Here is an 11468-nt window from a genome sequence, read left to right as displayed (position 1 = left end):
AAGTAGCTGAGGCTGGCTTCGAACCTGCGCGATCCTCCTGTCTCCGTCTCCCAAGCGTGGGGATTACAAGCGTGCGCCACCACGCCTGGCAATCATTCATTTTGCTATCTTTCTGAGAAGGAAAGAAAAAAAGGGAGAAGTATTAATAACTCCCCTGGGACACTAGGCAAGATCACCCAAATGGTTTTGTTCTTATCTTCCTGTAGTTTAGTCCTTACCTTTGTCTTTAATCTTTTTATTATACTTTTATTGATTTATTATATAGTCTCCCATCATAATCTTGTGGAGTGATAGGGACATACATGCACTTATCACTTGGTGAGCTTCCCCCCAGCTCCCTCCTCACTCCCTCCCCTTCCCCATACATGATACTGAGATTGGCACTGATAATTTCTTATATGTATATAACATCGATGGAAGTATTTCCTTCATTAATTCTCCCAACATCATTCTATGGGGTTTTTCCTCCTTTACCCAAAGTCCCTCTTGTACCACGATTACTCCCTAGCTTCCACAGAAGAGAGAACACGTGAACCTCTGCTTTCTGTGATTGTCTTTGAGCTTTTCACAACCAGCTTTTTCTCCTTCCTTTTGGCCATCATTCCAAGGAGCATCAGACATCCTCAGCAACACATCCCTACACACGTAGCCAGATGTGGGAACATTCATCCTGCTCGTGAGCTCATGTTATTTAAGCTCACTGGGAAACCTAGTCCTTGCTTTACAATTTTTGGGGCAACAATTAACTATGGAGGCTTATATGATAGAGATCTATACAATAGTGTCAAATAAGGATTTCTTCACAACCTGTCAAGATGCCTGATATTTCAAAATAAGGCCTGTGGTCAGGACTTCATTAAAATGCTAAATCATTTGGCATGGTCTTAGCCTGAGGTAAGACCATCCAAAAGTTCACAGGAGAACAGGCTTCCAGTTGAAGTGTAGGTAAAGGAAGAGACAGCGAGAGGAGGGAGAGGACCCACAGAGGGTAACCCTGAGGTCACTCTTGCCCAAATTCCACGCAGCCGATTTTCTTGTTCAGGAGAAGATCCGCGGTCAGACCGTTTTTTAATTTCAGAAAGGATTGATTTCCATTCGGTAAATATCCTCCAGCTCACTTAAATTAAGGCTCATTCCTTCTTTGGCATTCTTCCCCTGGCTACATTAGCAGAGGAGAGCTCAGCATTACCCCGGCACAGCCCAGGTCTGACTGACAGAGCTGATGAGATGCCCCAGCCCCCCTTATGGAATCATGGGGGGAGTCTCGGGAATAACTTAGACTCTTTCAGAACACTGAGCCTTCCCTGTAACCATTTATCATGTTCTCCTGATGATCAGCAAAGAAGAATCACTCCCTGCATTCCTCCTCTCTACATCTGCTCTTTGAGTGGCAGGAAATGATCAATAATGTTTGTCCAGGGCTTCTATAATGACAGGGATGTTTGGGAGAGTAGGAAGTAAAGAATTTCACTGTTGGCAGGCGTAGCAGTGCACTCTCAGTACTCGGGAGGCTGAGACAGAAGGATCGCAGTTCGTGGACAGCCTCAGCTACTTAGTGAGGCCCTCTGCAACTTAGTGAGACCTTGTTTCAAAATAAAGAATAAAATATGGGGCTGAGGGTGTAGCTTAGAGGTAGAATACCCCTGGGTTCCATCCCCAGTACTGCAAAAATAAATAATAATAATAATAATAATAATAATAATTAATAATAATAATAATAATAATTAATAATGTGCTGGTTCAGAGCAGGGACTCTATCTTCAGCATCAAAGGTAGAAGGGGTCCTAGACAGGTATAAGTATCTTATCCAGGGCTCATTTCTGTGCACAGAGCAGAATTGATTCCAGTGGAGAATAGCAAACTGTGCTCTAACCAGAGCCTTTTCTGGCCCTTTGGGATCAAAGACTGTGGTGCAGTCTCAGGTGGAGTGTCTCATGGGCTCCCCGTCAGTTCTTGGATGTCTGCAGCTCTCCCCAGGACGCTGGGTGCTCACTCCACAGTGCTGTTCCAGCACAGAACCATGCAGCCTGCACAAAAGCTCCTCCTTAGTGAATGAAAAAAAAAAAGTGAGACTTAAAATAAGATAACTGATTATCTTCTTATAATTAAGATAATCAATATCATACAATAATCATGCAACTATATTGCATGCCTGAGCAGTAAGAAATAAGAGATTAAGGGCTCTGCCCTCTGTTGGCTATTCATAGCCATAAGGCAGCCACAGGCCAAAGGTAAGACTAGTAGAGGATCACTGATGTGCTAAAATCTGAAGAGCAGCCTTCCCACCAGGAAGAGAAAGAAGAATTTCCATAATTATATGAATGAGGTTCCATCACTACTCAGTCCTTTAATTTAATCCTTATTCATGGAGCCTGGGAATATTCATTTTATCAAGCTCAGTGATTCCCAGTCCAAGCTCCCCTTGGTGTGTTGTTGTTGTTGTTGTTGTTGTTGTTGTTGTGTTATTGTTGTTGTCGTTGTTGTTTGCTAGCTTGCTTGTTGGAGTTGTTGTTGTGGTGCAGGGGATCATCTAAGCCAGACAATATACTTACTAGGCAAGTGCTCTACCCCTGAGCTACATTCAGGCTAGGAATATTAAAGCATTTGGCTACCCTGTTGAAAAATGGTGCTATTGCACTCAGAATCCTCTCTCTACCACCACCATGAACCCACCTCACACCACACCCTTGGCTAGAAAACGAAAGCAGAATTGCCCCTTCGCTTTTTTAAAGCTAAGATCTGATTGCAAATTTTCTCCAATTAGCTGCCCTACATGAGACTTGGAAGGCAGGAGTGAGACAGCCTATCTTCCTGCTCTTCCTTCTGTTCTGCTGGTGAACACAGTGAAGTCATCAGGGGTCGGCAGCAGAATCCCAGCACCCAGCATTCATGGGTGACGGAAGGTGGTCATGGCCACAGAGCCTCCTGGCCTCTGGATCACTGACTTCATCAATGGAAATTTCTTGATGACCATAATTCAAGTGCATGGGGGTTGTAACACAGGTGAATGAGCATGCCAACTGGGGGCAGGAATCAAGCGACCACAGGGAATGGAATTCATCAGGGCAGGAGCTCTGCAACTAGCAGGAAAATTAAGGTTCACAAAAATAACTGAGGTGTGTGTGTGTGTGTGTGTGTGTGTGTGTGTGTGTGTGTGTGTGTTGGGGATTAGACTCAGGGACATTCTACCTTCCTATCACTTTTTATTTTTTTATTTTTTTGAAACAAGGCTGAGGCTGGCCTCAACCCTGAAATAGTCTTTTTTTTTTTTTTTTTTCAGTACTGGGGATGGAAGCCAGGGGCATTCTACCTCCAAGCTATACCACCATCCCTATTTTTATTCTTTATTTTGAAACAGGGTCTCACTAAGTAGCTGAGGCTGTCCTGTCCGCGAACCATGATTCTCCTGTCTCAGCCTCCCAAATGCTGGGATTACAAGCGTGTGCCACCACGCCTGGCTTCCTGAAATATTCTTGTCTCAGCCTCTCAAGTACTGGAATTAGAGGTGTGTACCATCACGCCAGACACATTTCACATTTAACTAGAAGATGCTTCCTTGGGGCTTTCAGAAGAGCTTACCAGCAACTCAGATGGCATCCCACACAAATAAAATCAAATCATCATCTTCTGTGTCTCCAAACCAATCTCCAATTAAATCTAATTGCATTATATAACCCCCACATGTTGTTCTTTGTTCTTTTATACCCACTTCCTTTCTCCTTCCCTATTTTAATGAAATAAAAATATAAGATTTCACAATCTTTAAGGAGCTTTAGAGCTATTTTAGTTACATGTCACTATTTTCTAAGTCTACAAAGGCCAAATCACTAAAATGACTTTCCCAATCTGATCGACATATAATGTCATGACTACATGATGCAACTTTACCCCATACATAGTAGGACTACAGGAAAGAAAAGTAAAAGCCAGAGGGCTAGTGTAGAATTCGTGCTCAGCACATAAGATGAAAATAGAACAAAATTTTTCAACAACTTCCCTTTTATCCTGCCTTGTGACCTACAGAAATCTGGAATCTCTCTCTTTCTAACAGAGAGAGAAGAGAAAGGATTTCTTAGCAGTATTCTGGCCAGAGAAAACTGAAATCCTGAGACACAGACAAAAGGATCAACCCATTTCCAGGTTTTCCAAGAGACAAAGGAGAGAAAAGAAAACATCAAACTCGAACCAGGATCTTTGCTCAGTCCTTGGACTACTCAGCAGCCTTTCCTCAATGTTTTTTTTTTTTTTTTTTTGTGGTACTGGGGTTCCTGGAAGCCCTTCTACCTCCAGGCTACACTCCCAAACCTATTTTACATTTTTGAAACAGGGTCTCTTACGCCAGCACAGCTGGCTTCGAACCTGCGCGATCCTCCTGTCTCCGCCTCCCAAGTGCAGGGATTACAAGCGTGCGCCACCATGCCCAGCCTCTAAATGTTCTTTTTTAACTGCAAGGTTTCTATGAATGGTACTTACTTGTGCTGGAGAAAAGTTAGGTATTGAGTACTAAAATATATTAGACTACTGCTTACAGGTGTGCCAAGAACAATTGTCCTTAGGTGTGAGAGTTTTCCAAATGGCTTTTTAAGATCCTCCTGAATTGGGAGACTGAGACAGGAGGACTGCAGGTTTGAAGCCAGCCTCAGCAACTTAGTGAGACCCTGTTTCAAAAAAATATATGGCTAGGCGTGTAGCTCAGAAGTAGAATGTACCTGGGTTCAATCCCAGTACAAAAAATATATCCTCCAGCATATCTGATGCTGAAGAGTAACTCGGCGTTATATAATATAATATATCTGAATACCAGAAGGCTGATTGATCTCAGCTAAATTCAAAGAACCAATTACATATGTACCAGGAATTGAAAATATGACTTCTACTCATGTCTCTGGAGCCTTGTTAACCAGGGACTCACTCTTCATAAGATTGCAGCCTGGACCACTGACCCCTTCCCCACATCATGGATTTTGTCTTAACCACTACTGCTCCTCCACAAAGAAAAAAACAAAGTCTCCCATCATCAGGTGCCATGTGCCCAGTGACCTCCCTTAAATCAGATAAAGCTGAGAACCAGAGACCAAGAAATTGCATCTGATGAACTGAAATCAATGTCACAACAAGCCTGTTGTGACAACAAGTCTGTTGTGTGAAACAGGCTCAGACATCTTGACCAGGAGAAGTTTTCACTCATATATTTACAGCTCTTCATTCACACATGGCTCTAACTCACTTACTCTGGTCCTCGGAGCACAAATTAGTTGAAGCTCTTGTCACAGAAGGCAATGAAGTTCCAGACCATTACTCCTAAGGACTCCAGTAACTTTTCTCTGTCTGCATGTAATTCTGACTAGCTTTGGTTTTATTCCCTCAAGTAGATCAGTTTAGCAGATGCCCCCAAAATCCCCTTTTTATAGTTCTTGACCAGTGTTTACAAGTTTTCACTTAATTCCTGTAGGCTCTTTGTTCCCATATGAAGATTCGTTTTTACTTTGGTTATGGCTTTGTGTGACCACCTACCAAGTGAAAATGTGGTAAGTACATTATTTCTAAGACAATTACCAGGACACTAGCAAGAAATGATAGCTGACAACTTGATGGTAAGACATAAAATAAAATAATCATAAAATTATATAGATAATAAACTCAAAAAGAAAGTCAGCATGGTACCTAGTCTGGAGCTGTTGGCCCTCCATGTCTTAGAGCCTCTGAGAACAATACCATGCTAGTGCCCAACACATCAAGTGATATTCTTATGATAGGAACAATAAACGTAGAAAAAAGATGGAAATTATTTTCAGTTTATTCTTTTAAGAAGGTAGAGGAGTGTACCATGTGTTTTTTTCTAATATTCCATATTTGTATGTTGATTGAATTTCATACCTGAAGGGTTATACTTTTGCTATAATGATAGTTACAACCACCACTCTGGAAAGCCTGCCCTACACCAGGCAATGTGCCAGGTATTTAATATATATATATATATATATATATATATATATATATATAATCATTAATCCTGCCTGGCAGTGAGGCCGCAGCATGTCTATGAAAGGGCGGAGGAAGGCAGATTCATTCTGCCATGGCCTTAGCCATTGGTTTTATTTTGAGATTTAGAGACTTTGTGGATTGTCTTTTTCTTCAGAAGGCAGAGGAGTGTATAATGATTTTAATTTATTGCAGTAAGCTGATGTCATTTGGCCCTTGAAGGGATAAGCTTTTGTTATAATAATAATAGCCACCACTCTTAAGTATCTGCTCCATGCCAAGCAATGTGTTGGGTGTTTTAGCATAAAACATCTTTAATCCTGCCAGGTAGTTATTATGATAACCCCATTTAACATGTTGAGAAACAATAGCTCAGGCAGATTGTCATCTGCTCAAGGACAAGAAGTGAGTGGTAGAACCAAAGTTTAAATCCTGTTGTGTAAGACCCCAAAGCCGTACTCTTCACAGTCCTATTCAGACTCCATTTATATAGGAAATCCCCTCATATGCGAGTTCCTGTTCCCTGGCAAAGCCCATAAAGAAGTTATCTCTGTAATGAGTTTTTGGTACAGAGGAAAGGTTCCTAATTTCTATCTCTCATTCTATGGAACAGTGTTCCTAGCCAGAAAGAGAAGAGCCATTCTGGGTCCAAAGAGTCTGAGCCAAGGAAGAATTTTAATCATGTCAAAGGGGCCCATCCTGAGTGATTCCTTGACGTCACCAACTTAGTCCATCCACCTCTCAGAGTGACCATCCTGGCCCTTGTCCACCACACTCAGCTCTTTCCTGGCAGCTGAAGCCACTCTAAAAATAGCTTCTGGAGCTTGGAAGGAACATCTCCTGGTGCCTACAGCAAAGAAGGTGCCTTTGGGGTTGGGGACAGCAGTCCCTTAGGCAACAGTCAGCTCCACTCTACAGCAAAGAGAGGCCAGGAAAGCCCCACAATCACAATGTCACCATTTTTTCTATCATCAACATCTTTTTCATCTTGGTCTATCCTAAAATGCCCTGACTTGTCTCGTGTGGTTCTAAGTTTTGATTCCAGTTGGTATATCCTACTGTCAGGGGTAACACATCAAACCTCTAAGAGCCCTGGTGCCTGAGTGTGGCTAATCATCACATTCCTTCCTGTGAGCAAAGAAAAACAGAAATCTTCCCCATGCTGGGTGTTAGAAAGGCCTGGAACTCATTGTAGCAATGAGCAGGCCTTCTGCTTGCTGATTCTCAGGGGAAACACTAAATTCTGGATACATATTAGAAAAAAAATGTATTTTTCAGGTGGGTTTTAATTCAGTGTTTAATTCATTAGAAGTCCAGATATTTCATTATTGTCAAAAGAGTCTATCAAATACATCTAAGCTATGGATTCAAACTTTAGGAGCCCCAGCTTTAGGATTTAACAGTATCATAATAACCTGTAAATGTATGGACTTACGTGATGTCAGTTTCCATTCCCCACCCCTACTGGAGATTCCCCAGGGGCAGCCTTCCCAAACTTTACAGTTGGTTTAGGATCTCCCCCTTTTCTGTATCATATCTGAACAGAAATTATCAATGAGACACATAATGAAACCTCACCACTAAAAAATACAAAAAAATAACCTATCAATAAATGAGCAAATGAACTGAACAGTCATCCTTCCTTAATCACTGCCTCCCTCTCTCCTTTCCTTTAGAGTGTGTGTGTGTGTGTGTGTGTGTGTGTGTGTGTGTGTGTGTGTGTTTTACTGGAGATTAAACCCAGGGGTATTTTGCCTCTGAGCTACACCCCAATTGCTAGTTTTTTAAACAGGATCTCCTTAGGTTAAGTTGCTGAGGCTGTTCTCCAACCTGCTATCCTCCTGACTCGGCCTCCTCTCAAGTACTGAGATTACATGTGTACATCACCCACATCCAGCTATTAAACAGACATTTTTTGAAACTACAATGATTATATTTAAATGTTCAACATCTTTTAGCAATCATGGAAATGCAAATCAAAGCTGCACTGAGATTTCATCTCGTTCCAGCTGTAATGGCAATCATCAAGAATACAAGTAACAATAAGTGTTGGTGAGGGTGTAGAAAAAAAGGAACTTGTATAAACTGCTGGTGGGAATGTAACTAGGTACAACCTCTATGGAAGTTTATGAAGGGGGTTCCTCGAAAAGCTAAAAATAGAACTAGTATATAATCAATCTATACCACTCCTTGATATTTAACCAAAAGAATTAAACTGAGCACACCATAGAGATAAACTCATGTTTATTGTAGCACAATTCACAATACCTATGTTATAGGATCAGCCTAGGTATCCATCAACAGTTGAGTGGACAAAGAAAATGTATGGACAAAGAAAATATATACAATGGAGTTTTGTTCAACCATAAAAAAGAATGAAATTTTTATTATGTAATTCACAAGAGAGTAGATGGCACGGTAGACCATAATTTTGAGCAAAATAAGTCAGACTCAGTAAAGTATAAAATGTAGAAACTAAAGGGAAAAAATAAGTTTTTTTAAATGGTAGGTTACCATTAACAGTAGAAGGGAGAGCATTTGTGTAGAGAAAGGGAATGAGGAGATGAGAAGAGAAGGTAAAACAGCATTGGAGAGTGAAACTGATCAAATTGCATTTTTAATGCATATACAAATACACCACTATGAAGCCCACCATTTTGTGTAATATGCACCAGTGAAAAAAAGTAAAAGAAAAGAAACACATACCTAATTGGAAGTTGAGAAAAGATACGCATTGCATACGCGAGATTTCATGATCTCTAAACATAGCCTATCTGAGGAGGGAGCGCAGCACACATTCAGAAGGGCTCCCCCTGGCAGAAGAGGTGTAGAGCGTGGCACCTGGTATAAAGAAGGATTGTCTCCTCTCCTCACCTTCTGTCCCACATCCATGTACTGAGTTGCACTCCCTCTTCAGAGACACTGTAACCTCCTCTTGGTTTAGCCACTTTCTGGCTATGATCTCCTTTCTGCAGAAGGCCCCCTGGAGAAGAGCTCCAGCCCGCAGAAGGAGAAGAGCTCTTTGCCTAAGCCCAACAAGTTGCTATAATCCTTGAAAATCAGCTCAGCATGGACTTATTATGGGAATAACAATAGCCTTTCCAAAATGTCCACATCCCAATCCCTGGGAAGATGGAAAAACAGATTTTGTCCATGTGATTAAACTGAAGATGTTGAAAGATCAGTTATCCAGAAGTTGTTCCCAATTAAATCACAGGATTCTGCCTAGTGGAAGAAGGATGCCAAGGAGAAGATCAGAGCCACATGACCTGAGAAACATTCAGGTCAGTTTTGACAATGGAGGAGGGAAGTGGACAGTCGAGGAATGTGGTTAGCCATTAGAGGCTGGAAATAGAACCAGACTCTCCCTAGAAGTTCCAGAAAAAATAGCCCTGCAAACATTTCAGCTTAGTGAGACTCAGCTTGGATGCTAGACTTCTACAGAAGTATATAATAGTAATAATGAGGGAAAGAGGGGAGTACTAGTGACTGAACCCAGGGGCATTCTTCCTCCAAGCTACATCCCTAGCCCTTTTTTTAATTTTTTGTTTTGAAACAAGGTCTCATTAGGTTCCTGACAGTCTCAATAAGTTGCCAAGGCTGATCTTAAACCTACAATCCCCTTGTCTCAGCCTCCCAAATACTGGGATTAGAGGAGTGTACCACCATGCCTGGCTTAAATTGATATTTAAATTTGTGATAATTTGTTACAGCAGCAACAGGAAACTAATACTCTTAGTTGCTGAGTATATTATTTTTTGTTCTTCTTTATTTTGTATTTGTGAGTTTTGTCTCCCTAAGATACTACAAGGGTTTTAATAAGTTATCCTTATCTATTTTCTTCTTTTTCTAAATACAGTGAACCCTCAATTCTGTTACTACATTAGCTCGTTTTCTCTAGACAAGGCTAAGCCTCTTGAGAGCAACAGGGTCAGGGAAAACAAATGAAGCATCTGACCACCAATTACCAGCCACATAAGTTAGCTCACCAAGAGGATGCACTGTATTATTTCTTGGTTTGGTGTCCTTTTTATAGAGGTATGACAGAAAATATAAGTGAGGCAACCTGGGTTTATTTATGTGTTTTCATTTTTGCGTTGGCACTGGGAATTGAACTCAGAGGCATTCTACCTCCAAGCTGTACTCCCAGTCCTTTTTTATTTCTTATTTTGAAATAAGGTCTTGCTAATTTACTGAGGCTGGCCTTGAACCTATGATCCTCCTGTCTCAGCCTCCCAAGTATTGGATTATAGGCATGCACGACCACACCTGACTTCATGGATTTATTTCTATTTGTTCAGGTTATACCAGCAGGAGATTAAAAGAAAGTCCCAAAATGCTCTTGAAAACAATAGCCTGCCTGAAGCTTCCCTCTGCTCATGCTCCTCACTTTACAGTTCTCTGAGGAACACTTCTCAGAGATGGCTTTTCCGGCTACATAGAAGAGTGCTTTGAGCTTGAGGTGGACACGCCAGGTTGCCACATTGCAAAGGTTCTACTGACAACATACAAAATGACAGGGAAGCCAGACAGGGACCAGAAAGCCAGACGCAGCTATATCTTCATGAGTGCTCCTAGTCCAGCCGGGATGCTTGATCCCCCTTCCCACAAGACAAAACACCATCTTTTGGCAAAGAGACAAGACCCAGGACATTCATTCTCCTCGTCTTCCTCTCTCTTCTGGAAATCCTGTGGGCCAGTGCCTTTTCTGAAAACGTCACTCAGTAGAATTACACGTGTTTTCTCCTTCAAGTTGACCTTGTCAGCTCTTCTTTCCTAAGACAGTGGTACCTGGTGAACACAAAACGTGAAAGAAGCCAAGTCAGATGGCTCGTCCTATAGAGAAGTACTCAAGACAGCATAATGTCCACAGCACACTCAGAGGATGTCAGAATTAGAAGAGAATTCGTAAATCTCCCCATCCAAGAAGTTAATATGTAAAATGTGGGAACAAGCCTAAATGATTTGCTCAAAGTCACAGAACCAGACTCCCAGCAGTCTTCTCACTAACCCCTATCTCCACTGTTCACCCCACCAGCAAAGCACAGCACTCCACAAACTCAACCAGGGTTTCAGATAAGTTGAAAAAACTCATCATGCTCAATATAGAAAGTTAAGTCATTTGGATTTATTTTTACTTTGAAATATTCTCAATTTTTATTTTATGAATATTGTTGTGAATCAGTTTGGGGTTTTATTCTGTAGCAATTTACTTATCTTAAGTGGTGGCACCAACATTTATTTCCCCACTGCAAAACTGTCAGTCTTCCAACTGTTGGCCCAGAAGTTGTAAATGATTTATGCTTGGTCATTGATCCTCTCACCACAAATCACATTAGCCCTGAGGCAGGCAGACATGCCCATCTCTTCCTCTGAGTCAGTGTCCAGATTCCAGGGACCAGATAAGCCCTGTTCTGGCACTTCAGGTCTACAAAAGGAGCCTAGAAAATATAATCAATCACAGCCAAATGTGTGTGTGTGTGCGC

The sequence above is a fragment of the Muscardinus avellanarius genome (assembly GCF_963383645.1).
Source record: "Muscardinus avellanarius genome assembly, chromosome: 1".
In the NCBI taxonomy this organism is placed as follows: Eukaryota; Metazoa; Chordata; class Mammalia; order Rodentia; family Gliridae; genus Muscardinus; species Muscardinus avellanarius.
Note: the sequence above shows the minus strand (reverse complement) of the source record.